The sequence below is a fragment of the Alosa sapidissima genome, chromosome 23 (assembly GCF_018492685.1).
Source record: "Alosa sapidissima isolate fAloSap1 chromosome 23, fAloSap1.pri, whole genome shotgun sequence".
Lineage (NCBI taxonomy): Eukaryota > Metazoa > Chordata > Actinopteri > Clupeiformes > Clupeidae > Alosa > Alosa sapidissima.
Genome location: NC_055979.1, coordinates 1,532,158 through 1,549,810, shown reverse-complemented (window position 1 = coordinate 1,549,810; position 17,653 = coordinate 1,532,158). Strand labels below are relative to the sequence as shown.

The following is a 17,653-nucleotide window of genomic DNA, read 5'->3' as shown; positions in this document are numbered from 1 at the left end:
ATACCAAACACCTGCACATCTCAGGCAACCTGCTTCACACAGAGACAGACAAACATGAGCGCAACTGGGCGGGGCCAGTGGAGACCTGGCAGGGTCGTAACAGTAGTCATTCCTCTTCGTTGCTGCGGCCGTTTATGATCCAATCTAGTACAATCTAGTACAAATGTAGGCACTCCTATAATCCAGTACTTGTATTAACAGATGCAGTGGTAATTCCTAGCTATAGTCTCCTCTGCTCTTTAACTTAAATGTCATTCCATTGCTGTAACTGTAGCTCTGTAGCTTAAATGTTAAAATGATTAAATGTTAATAGCTTAAATGTTATTCTATTGCTGTAAGCCTCTTTGGATAAACATGTCTGCCAAATGAATAAATGTACAGGTAGTAAATAATAAGAAAAGGCAGAAGAAAAGAAAAGATAAGGTAGCAACTGTCCTGCTTGACCCCCGCTAGCTAAATTTGAGTATATACAGTATTGGGAAGTTATTACAATATGAGGGTTTTTTTTACATTTGTTATTACAGCTCCTATGAAGAAATCAGCTCTTCAGCTACATAAGCACAGGTAAGTAAGAATTATTTGAGTTGGATTAATGTACGTACAGTATGTACTCATACATTATGGCAGAGGATATGAAACAGATGATGGACATCTGTGTCTGTATGAGAATATTTTTCTGACAATTTAAAATCTCTCTCTCTCTATCTCTCTCTCTCTCTCTCTCTGAATCTAACTAGCCTGGGTGTTCCCATGCTGCCTTGCGCGCGATTTGATTCACGCTACTAAGGCAGCCTGGAGACCATGGAGCAAATTTTCGCCTGAGATAGGGGACCAATCACAGAACAAGGGGGAAAGCAAGACGATGATGAGCTATGCACAGACGCATTTGATAGACATCTGTGGCACCCAATAAACGGATCTGGGCATTTTTTTCAAATACGACGAATACGTTTGGTTCCCAGACCACGTCTCATTGAGAAGTGGTGGCGCTAGCCAGGCTAGAATCTAACTGAAATTCAACTCTAATCAAGCTTTACTGGCATCTCTCTGCTGGCACCTTATCAAAGAAACCACATAAACAGACAAATAGTACAAATAGAACATAGAAACATGTAGACGCAAGCCTCCTTTTCTTTCCTACTTCATATGTGTTCTTGATGCAATCTCAGAGACAGAGAGTAAGAGAGCAAGCAAGTGAAGTTAACAGGGAAAAAATGGTCATTTCAGAAACAATGTGGCACTTTCCTGAGCGACTGGCCCCGTGCTCCATTAGTGCTCGTCTGTATCAGTGGCCTTTGTTAAAAGCTAATGGGATCCCACTGAGAGACAGATTGAAAAGTGTGCCACTTTGACCACAGGAATGAGAGCACACCTAAGAAGGTGATGTGTGTGTGTGGAGATGTGTGTGTGTGTGTGTGTGTGTGTGTGTGTGTGTGTGTGTGTGTGTGTGTGTGTGTGTGTGTGTGTGTGTTGTAGGATAGGGGGGTGGATGTGGGTTTGTAAATGTGGGTGGGGGGATGGTAGGAAATAAGTGAATGCATTTGTGTCAATGTAGAAGGGAGAGAGAAAAAATCCCAGCAGTGACTGATCTTTCGCATATGGCAGTGTTAATACCGGGGTGATTAATCTCAGTAGCGCAGTTCAGAACCTATTTAACTGGCATTTGTTTGCCTTTGGCGGCCCAACGTGTCCGGTGTAATTATGTGTCACTTTTCCTCTCCCTCCATTACGCCACTGCTCCAGTTCATGTCTGCTGCCAAGGCTGACCCCCCCCCCCCCACACACACACACACACACTCACACATAAACACACACACATACACACACCATAAACACATGCATAAGGCGATGTTGAGAAGGCCTCTTCAGGCAGAAGGGGAGGAAGCAGGGTGGGACTTATCGGGAGTGTGTTTTAGAGGGGTTGAGTGAGGTGTATGGGCATGAATGTTTCTAAATAAAAAGGGTCCATAATTGATTTGGCAAAAAAAGCAGGGCCAGTTTACTCACACATCAAATCTCATCTCAGCGCCTTCATCTGTTGTCGCTTTTAGTTTAATTTAGCAGCAGGAGGTTGGATGAGAGAGAGAGAGGGAGAGAAAAGATAAAAGACAAAAAAGGAGTAGAAAAAAATAGGAAATGAATTTTCACGGTGGTGGGGGAGAAATTAAAGCTGTCAAAAACATACACAATTAAAATTTGTTAAATTAATGGGCTGAGAAATACGGAGAGGGTTGCAGCAGGTATTCCAGATGACGGGGTCAACAGGAGATGCTATTAAACTGATTATGATAGATGATGACGGATCTGGCGAGGATGAATGGAAAATTGGGAAAGCGTGATTAAACGGTCTGTGGCCACCCTGTGTCCTTTGTGTGTGTGTGTGTTTGTGTGTGGGTGTGTGTGTGTGTGTGTGTGTGTGTGTGCATTCTCTACAAAATACACCTCTGTGGTTATTGAATTATATGTGTATATGCATTTGTTTGTTTGAGCATCTTTGTTTGTTTAGGTATCATCTGATTTCTATATACAGTATGGTCTCTATACTAAGTGCATGTGTGTGTGTATCTCAGTAAGTGATGACTTGTGGATTATATATCTATAAAAAGACGTAGATGTGTGAGCTTTAATTTCCTCTGGTCTCTAATGACTCGCCCCAGACAGTGAACCCCTTCAGCAGAAGTGACCCATCAGATCCCGCTGACCTGTATTTGGTGCTGATACCTCAAATTATTGGGTCTGGTCGCCCGGCCCACCGCTACAAACCCATTCGCATTACCATGAGAATTACAGTCTGCTGAAACCGTAATTGACCTGGGAGATTTCATATTTTATTTGATGTCCCCCAAAGACATAATTTCCATCAAATTACAGGGTCAGCCACGGGTCTGTCCACGATAGCTAATGGGATGAGTCGTCCATTGCCCCAGTGTGAGATGACTTGAAGCCATATACGGCGTCAAATAGGCCGCACATGTGCTTTCTCAGAGAGCAGAAATGTAAAAATGCCATGACTACATACCCTGCCATGACAGAGGGAGTGAGGGAGGTAGAAATGAAAAGGGAATGACTGATGTCATCTAACGAATTGAATGATGACACTGTGACCACTTCATGCGTACATGTGTCTGAAGCTGAGTGGGACTCAAACTGAATTTGAACGCACCCCAGGTTCAGGCAGATAGAATGAGTGAGAGGGAGGGAGATTAGAGAAACCAAAGCAACAGATGGTTAGCCACAACGGCAGGAATATGAACAAATCGGTGCATGTTACTTCATCTTTTTTGTAAGTATTAGACCCAGCAGATCATTAGATCACCAAGGGCTCGTTATTAAAAGAAAGCTTAATTTTCTTCTAATTAATAATTCCTTATATCCAACCACATGGCAATGTGGCAGGGTGGGACCTCAACTACCTTGGGTCTCTCATACAACAACACGGACTGAGAGAGAGGGAGGGAGAGGGGATCAGAAAAAAAGAGTAAAAAAGGAAGAGATGGAGAGTGACAGAGAGGCACATAACAGTGTAAGATATAGGTATGAGAGACACAAATAGCTGCATAAAGATGCATTACTGATTTGCTCATTCAAACGAGCATGCTAGATGCAGATCAACAGCACATTTTCACATTTGTCGGTCTCCTTATCTGCAGGTTTGATATAAGGAGGCAGTAAGTAGGGAGGAACATAGGCTCAATTTCCATTTACCTTGAAATAGGCATGTCAGTCTGGAGACGAAGGAGAACATTACATGCAAAAATATGCCCAAAAGGCACATATGCCAGCACTCACGAAAACATGTGTGTGTGCGTGCGTACGTGCGTGCATGCATGTGTGTGTGTGTGTGTGTGTGTCCACCCGCATGGTTATCCTTTCATTTGTCTGCCTGTTTTTAAGTTTCCATGTGTGCAACTGGCAAGCATGAAAAACTCGGAGTTAATTAAAAAGTACTGAGGCGACCTTAATATGAGAGGAAGGAATGTCTCATCCTCCTGGATCCTTGACAACCAGCGCAACTCGAAGACTCAATCGGCTGCACGGAATTGACATAACTGCCATTGCTGTAATCTTACCTGTTCACAGAGCCTTTGTTAAGGAGGACAGGGATGAAGAGAATAGAGATGGAAAGAGAGAAAGAGACGGAGAGAATGTTGCATGTGCAACATCAAACATCTGGAAGATAATTATGCATTTTAGTCAGGATAACCTCTCAACATCTGTTCCGTTCTGGTTCACTAATTGTTTCCTAAAATATTTAAAACTTCATTTGAAGGGTATCAACATCAGGGCTTAACAACACAGGCTTATCTACTCAATAATACAAAGAATAGCTTAGATGATTATAATAGTGTTTCATTATTTAAAGAGGTGACATGAGAGAGGATATTATAGCAAGCAAGAGCTTTCATGTCATGTCAAAATAAGATCATTGTAATAATATATTGACACCCCAAATAGACATGAACATAGATTTAGATATTGAAGTGTCATCATTTGCTGTGTGCCTTAGTAATGAAACCTACTGTATGTTAAATGTCCCATAAATTGTCCCCAAATGCCTTCTTATTAACTGTGTTCACCAATGCCTTCATGTCTCATGGAGTAGACCGGGTGGGGATTGATTCTAGTAATAATATGGAAAAGTAGCATTTTCTTATGTTTAATTTGTATGAGACAATTTATTTGAGATTTGTATGAGACAGTGGTATAGACTTCCAACATAAATATGTCTGTCACATTTCCTTGGTATCAATAAAGTGCCTTTTTCTTCCTAAAAGGAATGCTGGGTCACGCCCATTTGTTTGACATTTTGATTTCATTTATGGATTATTTTTTATTATCATTTGTTAATTTGTTTGTTTATGTCTTTTTGGGGCAGCTGTGGCCCACTGGTTAGCACTCTGGACTTGTAACTGGAGGGTTGCCGGTTCGGGCACCTAACCCCTTACTGCTCCCCGAGCGCCGCTGTTGAAGCAGGCAGCTCACTGCGCCGGGATTAGTGTGTGCTTCACCTCACTGTGTGTTCACTGTGTGCTGTGTGTGTTTCACTAATTCACGGATTGGGATAAATGCAGAGACCAAATTTCCCTCACGGGATCAAAAGAGTATACAGTATATACTTATACTATATACTTATGTCTGTGTGAAACACTTTCTGTTGCAATAAAACTTACTTACTTCAATACACTAATATTTGTATGTATTAGTGCTCAACAAGGTCTGTATTAAGTATCATTGCATATGTATTAGGTCTTCATTGAATAATGTATTATTTTTACTCAATAGGTCGTTGAATTTGGTAAATCTTTAATAAGCAACTAATTGGTTTTGATCTATGGTTACTGGTATTTAGTATGGATAAAAACAGGGAGTTTATAGGCTCCTATCTGAATATGTGATTTCTCATATCTATGTAACAGTTTCTATTTTGATCAATACAATATTAATAACCTAATAATATATAATCAAACCTAATAAATAATATTGATTAAAACTACAAACAGCTTTTAAAACTAGAATTCTAATCCATTATAGACAGAATACCAGCTGAGATCAGTTGCATTGTTTTTTTAATCAGGGCAGCAGTTTTCAGATTACATTATGTGCTAACATAATTGCAAAAGGGTCTTCCAATGTTTTCTCAGTTAGAAAAATTATGTCAGATTAGTAAACAGAATGTGCTTTTTGAATGTGCTGTTGTATGTTGGTTGCTATGCCCATGGGGGTAGGCGAACGTTCGGAGAGCGTAGACACTATGGGCAGCTAGAAGTCGACCACTTCGAGCTAGCATTCCATCAACCCCCCATTCATTTTGGCGTCACTTTGACATCAAATAACCTTACATCTAAAGCGTTTTAAGCCTTTATATGAACCTTTTTTTCAGAGAAATACAACATTGTGTGACTAGCATCATAATCTCGTAACTCACTTTATGGCTGAGTAATAAACTTTTTTCCAAAAACAATGCTACCATGACGTAATGAGCATGCGACTTAGCGTTGCACAGGAGTGAAGTAACCGTATTCTCTGGATAAGAAACTTAAAGGCAGTCTGGGGGAAAGTCCACGGGTAAGATATTTAGGAAAGCATCGGGGGAAAGAACAATTAAGTGATGTTTTGATGGGCTGGCACTACATCAAGACAAACCCCCACCAAAAGCTGCACTCAAACTCACAGCACTGTGCATGTTATCAATTTTCTTAGCATGGCTACCAGACGAGTTACTGTGTTTCAGTTGGTTGCTGAATATCGTTGAACATCACACGTCTCTGGACTGAGGATGCGCGAGAACCGAAGTCCACCAACAGGAAATGGGTTCACAGACGTCCCAACCTGCAAAAAGTCATTTCAGGGAGGTATCACGAAGCGCCCAATAATGTCTAGTCCACCAAATACCTCACACCAACCTAGCACCAAAAACCTTATTTAATAAGGAAGGCCTATAGATAGAAATTGTGAAAATAAATAATGTAGATTTTGGTACTTTGGTCTTTTCATGTAGCCTTGGCAACTAGCCATCTAGTATACACTGAAAACTGATTGGTTGATTTAGCGAAACAGGCCAATCAGGATGCTCTCTGTCTTGGATGCGCTCAGGCACCAGAGGCGGACAGAGTACACAGCTTCATTACTTGAGTAAAAGTACAGACAGATGTATTTAAAATACGTATTTTAATTCGTACGGAAATACAAAATACTATTTTGTAATGGAAACACTTGAAGCGAAAACTATCATTAACTTGTTCAGAAAATTGAAATAGTCTGGCGAGGTGGGGCCACAGCTTGGCACATTCCCGGGATGGACCTGCTGCGTCTTCATCCATTGTTTCGTCCATGGTTTCGTCTCTTATCTAAATCTAACCATGGAGTTGACTTTGGCGGAAAGCTGAAGGTGATTGCTGATAGGCTGTTCCAATCAGTGGCGCCTGCACAATCCAATCACGTTTGAGAGGGAAACAACAAATTGAGGGTTTCCGAGATTTTTCTTTTTTCCTTTTTTTTTAGAAGTAGTAATGGGTACTCACGGTTATAGATAGAAATGTAGTGGAGTAAAGAGTATAATATTTGCCTCTCAAATGTACTTGAGTAAAGTCATGAGTACTCCCCAAAAATGATACTCGAGTAAAGTACAGATCCCTCAAAACTGTACTCAAGTATTGTACTCAAGTAAATGTACTCTGTTACTGTCCGGCTCTGTCAGGCACACACGCCCCACCCCTCTCTCTCCCCCGTCGTGTGTGCGCTACATACAGATGCACACGCGATTTCAAGTCTCGGTCTCACGTGTTAGCTCTTGATCTAGATTCCGGGAGATTTTATCTAATTTGCGGGCGTCAGGGAGGCACTATCAATATGCGGGAGACTCCCGGAACTTCCGGGAGACTTGGGATCACTCGTCTAGTACGAACTTTATGGGATGGCTGTGTGCATATATTTTACTGTCTGCAGCACTATACCTTGTCATTTTGACATCATCGCCCTTATTTCTTCTCATTCGTTTGATGTGTGTAGCTCATTTTTTTTGGTATTTTTACCTCAATTCTTACACATGGCACCTTTAATGGATGTTGATAAACAAATAGTTAAATGGATGTGTTTACTTTAGGTAGATAGTTTAATGGATGTTGATAGACAGATAGACCACGCAACTCGCAGAGAGAACTTTTGATGCACGGAAAGAACACACTTTTGATAGCCTCAGTGATGGTGAACGTAAACTCCCATGCTATAAACAACTGCACCAAAACACGGACATATCAATGCACAACCCCAATGCATAAATAAATGAATTATCATCAGAGCCAGCCACTACATAATAAAAACATGTCTTACCGTCATGCAGTTAACAAGGTACAAAGTTTGCTTTTCTCTGCAACCCTGTCTATTACGTCATCTGAATCCAAGTTCATTAGTACCTCTTTCTCTGTCGCCATAAGCATTAGAGCATCCAAATTATCTTGTGTATCTAGTCTATTAGCGCTAGTGCTAGCTGAAGCTGCACTTGATTTTAAAAACAAATCAGTCAGTTTGCTGCATTTTTTACTGTCAGTTTCACAAACAGTATTCTTTTAGATTTCTCTCTCTTTTTCTCCACTCCCCCCTTGTGCCGCTTGATGCCTCGATTCATTGTTTTTTTTTTTTTTGCTAGCTTTATCTCAAACCATGCACGTTATGCACATTACCATATCTGGTATAAACTAGATGTACCGCAGAGCGGTACAAAATATGACCGCCGCCCAGTCCAGCACATTTTTTCCACAAAAATAAATCACGCTGAAAGGCCTATATGATTCTAACTGTCTCACCAAACTGCACTAAGTTACACTAAATTGCATTATCCACACTCAATTCCCACTGGTATCTGCTAGACAACAAGTACCAAAACATGATTAGTTCATAGATTTCACATGTAAAATTCATTTTATACAACCCCATCCCCATCTTGCCTGTTCATAATTCTGAGAAATTCTGGTGTGCATGTGTGCGTGTACATGTTTATGTTTATGTGTGTGGGTGTGTGTGTGTGTGCGTGCTTGTGTGTGTGCCTGCGTATGTGCCTGTGTTTGTGCATGTGCATGCATGCGTACATATGTCTACTGTGTGAGTATGTGTCATACGTAGGATTACTGTGAATGTATGTGTGTGCGTGTGTATCTGTTTATGCACATGTGTGCACATTGAATGGGTTAAGATGACCCCTGGAGGCAAACATACGGAAAAAATTGGACATCCTAGGCCCTACGGTTCTCAAGATATTCACAGAAAACTGTGTCTGCCCTACCCTCCTTTCGGGGGGTCCAGTCCAGCGGGGGGGCTACAGATCAAAACGAAAAATGATGGTTCCATGCTATCCATGTGGGGTTACATGCCCACTCAAGTTTCGTGTCGGTCTTTCAGTGTCCCGGGAATCCTTGTTGGTGTACGGTCACTAAATGTACACATAAATTATTTTATTGTAAGGCCCCCCATGAACGAAAGTTCACGAAACTTGGCATGCATTCGGAGGGTGTCATAATGATCCTACACTTTCAATTTCGTGCAGTTTTGACCATGTCAGCCAGAGATATTGTGATGAAAACACCTAATTTTTTGCTTTTTAATTTTTAACTAGGTGGCGCTATACATGAAATGAGTGGTTATGGAATGGGTTGACATGGCCCCTTGAGATCAATACAACAAAAAATGGTCCTCCTAAACCCTACGGTTCTCGAGATATTCACAGAAAACTGTGTCTGCCCTACCCTCCTTTCGGGGGTCCAGTCCAGCGGGGGGGCTACAGATCAAAACGAAAAATGATGGTTCCATGCTATCCATGTGGGGTTACATGCCCACCAAGTTTCGTGTACCCCGGTCTTACAGTGTCCCGGGAATCCTTGACGGAAATTTGGAAATGTGCGGCGGTCATAATAACGATCAGATTAGCATACTGGTAGGTGTGAAGTATATGGAGAAGTTTGGCCAAGAAACATTATTGATGCTAGAAAGGGGGCCGAGAGAAATGATCTTGGGGCCGCCGTTTACAATCAATGGGCCGCATGGCTGTGACAGTCATGCCACTCTCTGATTGGCCGGCCAGCCCAAGTGGCCCACAAGGGCCCGCGACCCCTCCGGCTGGCATCTGCCAAAATTCCAGATTGCCAGACCGTCACTGCCTATTTGTCATATCTAACCCTACTGTATGTTGGCTATTTTAGGCGGGTCTCCCCATTGGAAGTTGTACAGGCTTAGGGAGGTTTGCATGAGTTCATAGGTATTTTGTTAATGACTAGGTCCTATCAATTGGCTGTGCGGACTGTTTTGGTCCCAGAGGTTATTTGGGACATGGGATTTAAAATTTGCGCAAGCATTGGTTTCATTGTGATGATCAGCAAAACCAAAACCAAACACTAGCTTTCTAACGTAGAATCACACCTGTCCCAAAGACACCAGAGAATAAGGTTATAGTATAGTATAGTTTATATAGGATAAATATTGATTTCAGAATAGAAGGAGGAGGCACGATAAACTAACCCCAATTACCTCAGTACTAAAACCTTAACATTGGAAAAAGAGATTAAAGAAAAGAAGGGATAGATATCAATAAGTTCATGTCACGCTGTACGATCTTGTGAGGATCCTTGGCTTCTCCCGGACCCAGTGGTCTGGCATGGCTGCTCTTGGGCAGGTGCGCAGGTGCGATGGACGGCGCTTGCAGGTGGCACGTCAGTGTCATGTCACTCTTATGTCGAAACTGTCAGGTAAAGTGTTACCGAAAATAAAATATAAAAAAAGCAGACATAGAGCATACATGTACATCTTGATTTCCGTCTACACACAGGATACAGCATGAATTCAGGTCTAATTTGTATAAAGTCGGTTACCGTTTCTCATTGAAGTAAGTTTGCATTACAGTTCATGCATGGCATTGGCATAGGTTACAATAGTACAGTATGCCTCAATTTGAAATCCTTTAATCATTCTAAAATGCAGTACAGCATATCATTATGTTAGGCACTTTACATAGAACTGAAGACTTTTACATCATGCACGGGCCGGCAGGCCCACATTTTTGCACCTCACAAGAAATGTTCCATACTGTATTAGTGGCTTGTTCAGGACGTGTCATATAAGTGGTTTAAATATCAAGGCTTGAAACATGACTCTAGAACAGTGTTTCTCAAACTTTTTCAGACCAAGGACCACTTAACCAATAAAAAAAACCTCACGGACCACTAGCTAAAAGAAAGAGTAAACCTACTTCAACAGTATATTACACAATAGGCCTCCTCACCTTCCTTTTTGTGTCAGAGAATTCATATGATTTAAACTGGTGTAGCTTACATAGCCATGTTGCAGAACTGTTTGGATTTACATACAAGTTGGTTCAACCTTGCAAGATATTATATTTTATCATGTCTGCTCGCGGACCACTTAGGATAGCTTGCGGACCACCAGTGGTCCCCGGACCACACTTTGAGAAACACTGCTCTAGAAAGATAAAATGTATTGTTTTGTCAAATTGCTGAAGACATTAATCATGGCTTCTTGTGCCATTTGTATATATTTCTGAATATATTTAATTACAGTGAAATGTTGAACAGTGAGCTGGATTGGGGCAGTCTGGCAAGTCTTTGGGTGTGTTTGGCATGTTTGTGAAAATGTTTGATGCCACAGAGTAGGGGTGAGCTGAGATGAGAATGCAGTCAAGACAAATTCTCACTCTAAGAGCTAAATATGCTCATCCAGCAAACCTTTCATCTATTTTCCTGCTCATTCTCTCTTTCCCTCTTTCACTCTGTCTTTCTCTCTCTCTCTCTCTCTCTCCCTCTCTCATGTCCTCTCAAAAAATGTAAAGGTGCCAGCATTTTTGTGAGTGTGTCATCATTGAGTGTTTGGCCTCCATGCTATGCAAGGGTCAGAGTTCAGGATTAAGAAGTGGATAGCCAACAGGATTGATGGTGCTAACACAGTAACACAAATACACATACACACAAACTCTCAAAGACACATGTGCGCACGCGCGCACACACACACACACACACAAGCATCCACTCATCTCCAAGCCACATGTCCATCTTATACCCCTGAACCCAGATTTGATCTCTCCTTCTTTAGAGTGTGTGTGTGTGTGTGTGTGTGTTTGTTTGTGTGCACATACAGTATGTGTTTGAGAGTGGGTAATGGTGTTTGTTGCATAGAAACATATTGCATATACTGTACCTGTCAGCAATAAAACTGATCTTAAAGTGAGATTTTTGACAAACCAGACACATCTGTAAGGGAAACAATCAAGCACACAACAACATGTGAGGAGGGGCGGCAAGTAGAAGTCATCACCAAAATCACAGGAAAATAGTCCAATTTAAGCACAGTTCACATGAAAAATCAAATGCACCATTTCAATCAAGCAAGGCTTTGCCAGGCTCAAGCAGGGCTTTGTCAGGCTCATTGCCAGGCTCATGCAAGTTACATGCTTTAAAAAATCATGCTTGATGAGATCTCACGAGAGAGAAAGAGAGAGAGAGTGAGAAAGGGGGGTGAAAGACGGGAGAAAAAAGAAAAAGCAAGGGATTTTCAAGGAGAGATGACGGATAGAGGTTATTTATTCCTTTGCTCAACAGCAGCACAGGCAACACCAGCTGGAGAGGGACCTGCCTCTTCCCAGCATGCATTGCGGCTCCTGATAGGTACTTGTTGCAGAATGAGAGAGACGGCAGGCAGTGCTATTTAATCCACCACACACTCGTACACATACGCATACACACACACACACTCAAACCAAATTTCTTGTGCAGGGGGCACAGCCAGAGAAGCCAAAGATCCAGCAATGATTCGGATTCAAACTATAATGATTTTCTTTCTCTGTGATTTGGCCGTGCGCCTGACTAGCACTCAGTCCCGGCTCTTGGTACAGATGTGAAGCGCTTATCAGCCTCTAAATTGAACTTGTGCAAATAGCACTGAGCGGATGAGGGATGGGGGGCAAGGAGAGCATTTGGGAGGCCAGGGGGAGGGCGCTATCTATAGAAAGTGGTGTCAAGGGGGTTGATCCAGATGGGAGTGTGCATATGTGTGTGTGTGTTTGTGTGTGTGTGTCTGTGTGAGAGAGAGAAAGTATGTGGTAGGTCCCCCACACAGGTTAGCACATACACCCACCCAACCCCCCCCCCCACACACACACACACACACACACCCACACTCCCCCACCCCCCACACACACACACCCACACACACACACTATATCAAACACACCTTAGGCCTGCAGGAGCTCTGCCTCTTAAAAGACAGTCAATTTTCTGCCCAAAGTGTGCCACCTGCTTTTGGCAGCTGGGCGCCCTGGCAGAGGGAGATAAATGAAAGCGGCACCTCGAGGATTTGGAGACGCTGCCGCAGCCTTGGCAGCCCTCGGTGCACTCGCACACCACAGTCTGCTCTGCTAATCACAGATTACTGTCAAACATGCGCATGTAGGTGTGTGCGCGTGTGTGTGTGTTGGGTGGGGGGTTGAATTGGATTGTGGATATGTGTCAGGTTGTGTGTGTGTGTGTGTGTGTGTGTGTGTGTGTGTGTGTGAGAGAGAGAGAGAGAGAGTGTGGTTAAGAAAGGTGTACATCTAAAGATGTGTTTGGTTTGCATGTTTGTGTTTGTTATTTTCTAACATTGTGACCTATTCCTCTAACTCAACCTTCATCATTTTTACATCCTCACCTAACTGTTGTTTCCACAACATCGGGCTATCAGCATGGAAAATTCATAAGTGTAAGGTAAACACTGCAACCTCTCGCACCAACAAAACAGCCAAGAGCATCTGCTCTCTGGTGGCCTGCTAGTCATCTCCCCAGTGATGGAGACTCCAGATAACCTGCTTTGGAAGACCTTTCATACAAATAAGGCTTCTCTGCTGGGAGTAAGTGTTGGAGAGTCAAGGCAGCAGAAATATCTCATGCGGATTAATTATGTTGTAATTAAGATTAAACAGAGATATTATCATGGGTTACTCTTTTATCTGCAAAACCACCAGCAAAGCTCATGTAAATCAAGCTTTACAATTTGGCGCGGCTCATTTGGCCGGTGACAAAATAACACTTAAAACGAGAAATGAGAAAATGCACCAAGTCGTTTAAATTCCTGCACCGATGTTTCAGTCAACTGTTTTGGCATCTGTTGGTAGGGAATGCATTCAGCCCTACTAATGGATGGAGCGCCCAGAGGAACACAAACCAACAATGGCTGCCAAGGGAGGAATCTAGGTGTTTGACGTCTATGCCCACAAACAGGGAAACAGCCCTTTGTGGTGTGTGTGTGTGTGTGTGTGTGTGTGTGTGCCATCTTGCTGTGCATGGACACTTGGCTGAGTGACACAGGTTTAAAAACCATGGTGAAAGAGTGACAGAAGGAGAGGAAGAGAGGAAGCATTGCAATGGCAGCATGTTAGCGGTAGTCTCCCCTTGCTAATCCCACCGCTGTGCTAACAGTGAAATTGGCCCAACAGCACAAAGCAGAGCAGCCCAATCTCTCTCCCTCTCTCTCCACTAATAATGTTCTGTGGGCCGCTCATCTTTACATTTCATTACATGCATGGCTTGACATTATTAAAGTGTGATTATCTGCTCGCAAGCAGTGCAAACATACACGCGTGTTTATGAGCGCATCCACTCGCACACTCTCATCCGTGTTTGTGAATACACACAAAGTCAGAAATCCATGTTTATGAAAAGAAAAATCAACATCATCTACAAATATACACCTTTCTGTCACAATTCAGGAAGGTCTTAATGGATATGTCTTCCACTTTCTCTGTATCACACACACAGGCACAGACACAAACAAACAAGCATTCTCACACCCACAGTACAAAAACACACAAACACACACACACACACACACCCTCACATATTCAAACACAAACCTTAAAAGTCTGCACATATGCAAACACAAACCAACACAAATACATGCCTGTCAACCCAATCTCATGCAAATATGTGTACCTATATGCGCGCGTGCACACACACACACACACATAGCATGACTCATTAGCGTCTGCCTCTCAATGTCAGTGCAATGAGCTTTGAAGGCATAGTACAGAGAGCTGGTGCTGGCGCCGATAGAACAAAGCCAGCTCGTTCCCCCTTCTCCAGCACACGCTCTAATCACAGCCCTAAGGCTATCATCTAATACACCCATTAATTAATTTTATAAGGGAATAATTAAAGCTAATATTGAAGCAGTCTGCAGAAACACTCGCCTGAGTCTGGCAGAACAATAAAGCTTATATGTTTGACAGGCGACATGAGAAGGCATGTATCAGAGCTCATCTCAGGATGTCTGGTGTCTCTCGCTGTGTCTATGAGTTGAGCCTGCAGCACTGGTGCTCCTTATGACATATAACGTTCACATGTGACTTTGACAGAAACAGTGGACAGGAAAATACTGTCGGCTTTGAATCTTTGAAAAAGGCCCTTCTGCTCACGTGCACGCACACCTGTGGACCCGGCAAAATTGTTGATGTTGGAGCACAAACACGTCCTCTGCATGGTGCATGTACAGTATGCATTCAAGCTGTGTGTCTATACTGCTGTGGCACACACACACAGGCTCCTGCAGCATGGCACAGTAGGTGTACACAGCAAATGCGCTGACTTCATGTCTTCAGTTTATAATCTTTTTTCTATGATAATTAAATAATTAAAATATGTGCCACCCAATGTTAAAGTGCTAACTTAATTTAGGCCATGTTGACAGCAAACCCAAAGCCGCATATTTTATTTAACAGGTAACTTTTCTATAAAGGGTGCATATTCACTAGCCTGTACTTTTAATTTGGTAATTTTCATTTATTCAGGGCTTGTTGATCAATGCATGAGGAGAATGCAAATGGCCACTATTAGCAGATGTATTGAAAGGATAACCTTTTATTAGGGCATTTTTTAAGGGAATAATTTGGTTTGCAAATATTGCTAATGTTGGGCTATTGTAGTCAACATACTTTGACTAGCATAAATATTCCATGAATAACAAACATTGATGTTGCTTTTGTGAATATTAGAGACAATGAAGTATTTCATCATGCTTCACAAACAATTATCCTGATTGCAATCCCTAACTTTCTTGTTTTCTTAAATCCTAATTAAATGGATGTTAAGGGACATTCAACTCAATAATTTCCTCTTTCCCAAATGTAAGATTTAGCAGTCCCAAATATGATGTTTTTAGAAAAAATCTCTTAAACTTCCCAAATGTCTTCATAGTCATAAACAATGTGTTTTTTTTTTCACTGTTTTCTTAGTGGAAGTCACCACACCATAAAAGAATAGGCTTAGCGACCAACACTCCAGTTTGCTGCATTATCCAGTAAGCACACTTCTGGATCCACGGTCATGTACCGCTAATGTGTCCAGCATGTCCAGCACATGAGGAGCCTCAAACCAATTAGCATGGGCGGTGGAGTGAAAAAGTGTGGCACATGCCACGTGGTACTTCTGCTTGTGCCAGACTGTGCCAAGCTCTGCATGCTGCCGGCCCTCAAGCCGCTTCACCGTCCACGCAAGGCTGGCTCCAGCACCAGGTGGTGTATTTGAAAATAAATGAGAAAGAAAAAAACAACAACAACAACATCCAAACATAATTTCATAACATTTTCTAATTTTTTATTTTCTTCCAGCTTTGGGAGAATGAATGAACACACACAGCTTCAAGGTCATTGGGTGTAAAGGTGCAGAGGGGCCTTTTATTAAATCTCTAAATTTCACTAGGTCCCTCATTTGTCACTTTCTTCTGTGGGCTCCAATGTCCAAATGCTTTCAGCTCGGCTTGTTATCACATCTTGTTAGGGAAACAAGTGTCCCTACTTTAACTAAAGGTTTCTGTTGAAAATGAACTGTTTTTGGCATATTAAGAAGAATATAAATATGCCTTCCTTTTCTGCCCATCTGACTGTGCCTGACTGGCAACAAATGCAATGGCATAAATGATTTTGGTATCAATCAAGGCATTGTAGTGCCTAACAATCTATGGGCTTTAGTTTGCTACTCTTACGTGATATGCAATCTATTCACTAAACACTGATTCATCAGCTCACTTGCAGCAAATTAGTCAGTGTAAATTTCTATGATCCAGAATCCACATTTAATCTGTCTATTACACTTGAGTTGCTATCTATAGCTTTCTCTGTATCTTCATTGCAAACAGAGAAAAGCAGGAGTCCAATCTATATTTGTCCAGTCTTACCATCTTTCATTGTATACATACTGGCAATACTGGTATTTTTTTACTGTTGCATTTAGCACATTTCCAAATGTACTACTCTTGACAATATTGCTTTCTACACCTTTAATCTTTTAAGAGCAGCATGTCTTTTAAATACATTTATGGGTCAATGACATGACATGCAGATTTCGGTGTCCGAGTCCATTACTTGGTTTAAAATCATTTTAAATGATTCATAACAAGCATCATTTTATTCTATAAAACCTGTCAAATTTGAACATATTTTCTGTTCATCATACAAATTATATATATTTTATGTTTTGTCATCTCAAACCCTCAAAATGTCAGGTGACACAGCCGTCCGAGCAAATTAATACTGTGAAAAGTATTAAATATAGAATTTAAAATTAAATTAAAAATAAATATGGGGGCATAATTTTATGTTGAAGACCTTTCAAATAAACAAAGTTTACTAGTTTAATAGCTCTTAAATTGTTTGGAAAATTGAAAAACTTTTGTCTGAAAAATATTTGCATATATTTGCAAAACAAAAGTATTTATTCACATTTTAAATGTAAAGTTGGATGTTGGAAAACCAAAATACCTGCCCTCTACAATAAAGTATTCATACGTTTCTTTTAATACCAAGGCCAACTACACAATTATAATGTGTTAAGCACTGTAGACACCCTCAGGTATACTTTTTTTTTTCAGGTATCATTTTTTAAAATGTAAAGACACTTTCAACTCTACCATCATAGTTTGATATCAAATTGATATCAGAAACACTCACTTTTTAAAATAACTTCTCATGAAAATTAGACAAAACTTTGTTAGCATTTAATTCTGATTTCTTTGCTGCAGGCAAGCACAAGGCTATGGTCTGTGTCAGTCTGTCTGTTTGCTCTATTGATTTTCATCACTGAATTCATTAATGATGAGCTTTTTGAACAAATAAGATCCCACTGAG

At 41.4% G+C, this 17,653-nt stretch overlaps 1 long non-coding RNA gene across 1 annotated transcript; it reads left to right on the top strand.

Annotated features, from left to right (window-relative positions):
- Positions 1 to 1,397: 1,397 nt before the first annotated feature.
- On the top strand, positions 1,398 to 16,950 carry LOC121698358. The gene is made up of 4 exons (XR_006026750.1): positions 1,398 to 1,415; positions 14,176 to 14,183; positions 14,552 to 14,556; positions 16,884 to 16,950. It is a non-coding gene; the product is annotated as an uncharacterized LOC121698358 (long non-coding RNA).
- The last annotated feature ends 703 nt before the right edge of the window (positions 16,951 to 17,653 follow it).